The 4,757-nt window shown below is 36.2% G+C and overlaps 1 pseudogene across 1 annotated transcript; it reads left to right on the plus strand.

Annotated features, from left to right (window-relative positions):
• Positions 1-1,275: 1,275 nt before the first annotated feature.
• Positions 1,276-3,660, plus strand: LOC147563902 (pentatricopeptide repeat-containing protein At5g08305 pseudogene; annotated as a pseudogene). The gene has a single exon (XR_015225591.1). The product of XR_015225591.1 is annotated as a pentatricopeptide repeat-containing protein At5g08305 pseudogene (transcript).
• The last annotated feature ends 1,097 nt before the right edge of the window (positions 3,661-4,757 follow it).

Consider the following 4,757-nt stretch of genomic DNA (forward strand, 5'->3'; position numbering starts at 1 on the left):
GATAACTTTTATCATTTCATGTGTTAACTGAGAATTAGTGATGGCTGGTCTAATGGTTAAAGTTCTGACTAGTTGCAGGATCATAACTTCTATGTAAGCTGTGAGTGGTTAAATTACCTCCAGTATAGAATCTACGACAACCATTTAATTTTGTTTTCTTCTCTGAGTAAATATCGAAAAGAATCTAGCACTTCAAAATGAATTTTCAGTATCAGTTGTATAAGGATGTAACTGAAGTGTGAAAATGAGAGCTACAAATAACCAGAACCAATAATTCAAATAGTTTTCTTTGATTTGGTACGCAAAATTTACCTAGGGTAGGTGATTTGGGGATACCGTTTTTTGGGTGGAGGGCAGAAACACGATCAATGCAGTTTGGTCAATTTTTTTTTTGATATTAGACTGCAAGAGTCATTACATTTCAATGGCATTGATAGTTTGATACATCATGATTACAATATGCAATACATCATGAATTTGGATAAACATTATAACCGCCAGTTAAGACATCTTGGACCCTAAAGGCCGTATAAAGACCCTTCGGACCATTCTAGAGAGTCTGAAATCCCATCTACTTCTACCTCTACTTTTATGTAGTGCTTAAATTACATAGAATAAATCTTGATGACAAACTACTACCACTGAGACTCGATCCCACAAACTCATGGGCTTAAGAGGGGGTGGCCAACCACTACACCAAAGGGTGGTGGACAGTTTGGCTCAAATTGACTAGACGACAACTAGTCTTAACTTCCAAAAATCAACACGTTAGTTTTTATACCTTAATTTTTGGTCTTCACCACAATCTCTGACTACCACCATTTCTCTCTTTTTCTCTCTTTCTCTCTTACTGTTTTGGTCATGAAAAGTTACCTTCGTCTGTGTAAGATCCCCATTCGCATATGGAGGGGGATTAATCCCCATTCTCATACAGAAAATGACAAGACAGAGGGATTCCAGTGAAAGGTGCTAACAACCCTTGGTTGGAGTGATAAGAGGTTTATTTTTCCACCTTAGAGGTCAAGGGTTCGAGACACGCTGACTACTGAAAAAGAAAAAAAAGATTTCAGTTAAAGATACCTTTGTCAGAAGAGTGAGCGAGAGTTTGAAAAAGAAAAATCGTTGTTGGTAGTAGTGGTCGAAAATAGTTGTACTCGAAAGTGATGGTAGTTGTCGAATGTGTGGTAGAGATCAGAAATAGTAGTGGTGGTGGTCGGAAGTGGTCCTCACACATGAATGAGGGCAAAGCCAAACATATTGATTCTTGGAATTTAATTAGGTTGCCCTATAGTCAATTTTGGGACAAAACTAGATTGAGCAAAAGTATTTATGGCTCGCAACCGAAACTCTATGCCCCAAAGCACCCACCTTCACAGTTCAAAAATCAGTTTATGCAGTTGTCTTCTTACTTCACCTGTAAATGGTGAAGTTTTCATCACTAGCACCTAAAAATCAAAATGAACTTATCCACTCTTTACCCTCATTCTTGGATCATTGCAAATCAATGTTCCATTTAAAGCAAATTCATGCTTTAATCATCTCTTTAGGTTTCAGAGAAGATCATTCTTTCTCATCAAGAATTCTCTCTCTAACATCAATATCTACTTTCAGTGACATTGATTACTCTTACAAATTCTTCCAAAACCTCTTAAGCCCTTCAATTTTCAATTGGAATACCATCATAAGAGGTTACTCAAAAAGTAAAAACCCTAATTGTTCAATCTCTGTGTTCAATGAAATGTTACATGTTGGTGTATTACCAGATCATCTAACTTTTCCATTTATAGTTAAAGCTTGTTCTCGTTTATCTTCGATTAAGCTTGGGTTATCTATTCATAGTTGTATTACTAAAACTGGGTTTGAATTAGATCGATTTGTTCAGAATTCTTTGATTCATATGTATTTTTCCTGTGGGGATAAACTTTGTGCTAAGAAAGTGTTTGATGAAATGCCTAATAGAAATTTGGTATCTTGGAATTCAATAATTGATGGGTATGCAAAATGTGGGGATTTAGTTTCTGCCCGAAATGTATTTGATTTGATGGAAGAGCGAGATGTTGTTTCTTGGAGCTCTTTGATTGATGGGTATGTCAAAAGTGCTAATTACAGAGAAGCTCTTCAAGTCTTTGAGAAGATGAGAGTTGAAGGACCAAAGGCAAATGATGTAACAATGGTGAGTGTTTTGTGTGCTTGTGCACATCTCGGAGCACTTGAGAAAGGAAGAACTATGCACAAATATGTAAAAGACAATGGGTTGCCATTGACTTTAGTATTACAAACTTCTCTAGTGGACATGTATGCGAAATGTGGATCAATCCGTGATGCTTTGATTGTTTTTCGGGGGGTTTCAATCGATCGAACCGATGTTTTAATATGGAATTCGATGATTGGGGGGCTTGCAAGTCATGGGCAAATAACGGAATCACTTGAATTATTTCAAGAGATGCAAACTTTATCTCGGGTTACTCCGGATGAGATCACTTATTTGTGTTTATTGAGTGCTTGTGCTCATGGAGGATTAGTAAAAGAAGCTTGGGGTTTCTTCGATTCTATTAGTAAGCATGGAATGATGCCAATGCTTGAACATTATGCATGTATGGTTGATGTTTTAAGTCGTGCAGGTTACTTAGACGAAGCATTCGAATTCTTAAACAAAATGCCGGTTGAACCAACTGCATCAATGTTGGGTGCATTACTTAGTGGGTGTAAGACTCATCGGAGACTAGACCTTGGGGAAATTGTGGGGAAGAAGCTCATAGAGTTGGAACCCGACCACGATGGTAGATATATTGGTTTGTCAAATGTTTATGCAGTTGGTAGAAGATGGAAAGAAGCTAGGAGCATGAGAGCAGAAATGGAGAAGAGAGGAGTTAAGAAATCCCCAGGGTTTAGTTCTGTTGAGGTTGACAGAGTTCTCCATAAGTTCATTGCGCATGATAAAACTCATCCAAAAATGTCAGAAGTATATTCAATGTTGAATGAAATTTCAGAAGAAATGAGATTGAATAGTGATCTACAAAATCAAGAACAAGTCCTGTATGACACATGGGAGGATGGGTAAGGTATTTTTTTTTCGATCATCCATATTTCATTCAAGTAACAGCTCTTGTGTGTTATCGTACTTGGTGCTGATAACTTTGAGATGGCACGTTCGGGTCTAAGTTCCATCTCTGTACTCATCATACCTTTGTCTGCAAGAGTTTCTTCTAGCAAAACCCTACATTCATCAAGACTTCACATAACTGAAAAAAGAGATGTGAGCAGGAAGCACCACATGTTTGAATTGAGATATCATATGATAATTTTCTCCTTGGTTATACAGCACCAAACAAGCAGCTGGTTTAGCCGAAGAAAATCGACAGAGGGGCGGTTGTATTCTCCAAGGTAATTCTTGATGGAGTGTTTATGATTTAGCAGGAAAAACAACTGTTCTATTGTTTAAGAACTTAGGACAATGAGTTTTTATAATTAATGATAATTTATCTTCAGAGGTATTTTGTTCTTTACTTCAACATACTATTTGAGAACTCTATGGTGCAGTTTGAATGTCATCTGTTACAAGTGTAATTTAGAATATGTTGATCAAACCAACTTCTATAGCCCATAAAAGAAAGGAAGTCCGTCAAGATCTATAAATTAATGTTAGACATTATAAATCAAGTTATAGCTTATGTTAGTTAACTACTAGCACTAAATCTAAAATTCTAAAACAATATCTAAAATCTAAAAGATCTATAAAAAAATAACAAGTCTTGTGCCATGGCCTATTGTGTCGGCACATTTCGTGGCACGGCTGGCACGATATGAAATTGTATTGTGGCTTTGGGAGAGTGGGTAAGGTGAGCGGATAGTGGGAAAACAAAACACATTGTCTTTATAAACGATTGAAAGTATTTTAAAGAAGTCTGATGCCTTTATAAGCTATTGGGGAAAACACAATTTCTAATTACGTGAGGCCCTTAAATGTTGAAGCAAAAAAACTATAACTAGCCGTTAGGAAGATTGGTATGCATAATAATACATAAAATGTTATCAACAGGTCAAGTACTGTTATAATATAGTCTTGGATACTGTATTACACACCAATTTCACATGGTTGTGAGACAACGCACTCTCATAAAAGTGACGATTTCTTAATGCTAATTTCTAAAGCCACAAGGCTCTAGAACTCCACGACAAACATTATCAGTAGCAGTCCAAAACACTAGGCAACGTACATCAACGTAGAATATTGGGTTTGCGCTTTGTAAAAGTGATGGTGCTCATATAACTTCCCTAAACAAGAATTGCCTCGACATGGTGCTCATATAACTTCCCTAAACAAGAGTTTTTGGTTGAGGAGGAAATCTAATTTAGAGAGAGAGAGAGAAAATCAGATGAAGTTAAAGTCCCAACATAATAATGTGGTATTTTAGAGAGAGAAATTGAAGGATAAATGAGATTTATAAAGAGAGTGAATATGAGAGAGAGAGGGAAGCTGTTGGAGATGCGTTTTTGGGAGGGATGGAACATAGAGATCCGTATTTTGGTTTAATTTGGAATAATATTTGAGTTTTGAGTTTTTAGTGGGTTATTATTCCGAGCTAGGTTTTATTTCTTATTTGGGCCTAAAATTTGGGTGTTTCGTCCAAAAATTCTATATTTTATCCATTATGAAGCCTAAAAAGAACATTGTTATTATTATTATTATTGTATTATTATAGTTGCAAAGAGGTGATATGAGGGGCAATAATGAAAGAAAAAGAGAAGATTTAGAC

Source organism: Eschscholzia californica, unplaced genomic scaffold (assembly GCF_041429995.1).
Source record: "Eschscholzia californica isolate CP2 unplaced genomic scaffold, dmEscCali1.0.p SCAF_1, whole genome shotgun sequence".
NCBI classification, from domain to species: domain Eukaryota; kingdom Viridiplantae; phylum Streptophyta; class Magnoliopsida; order Ranunculales; family Papaveraceae; genus Eschscholzia; species Eschscholzia californica.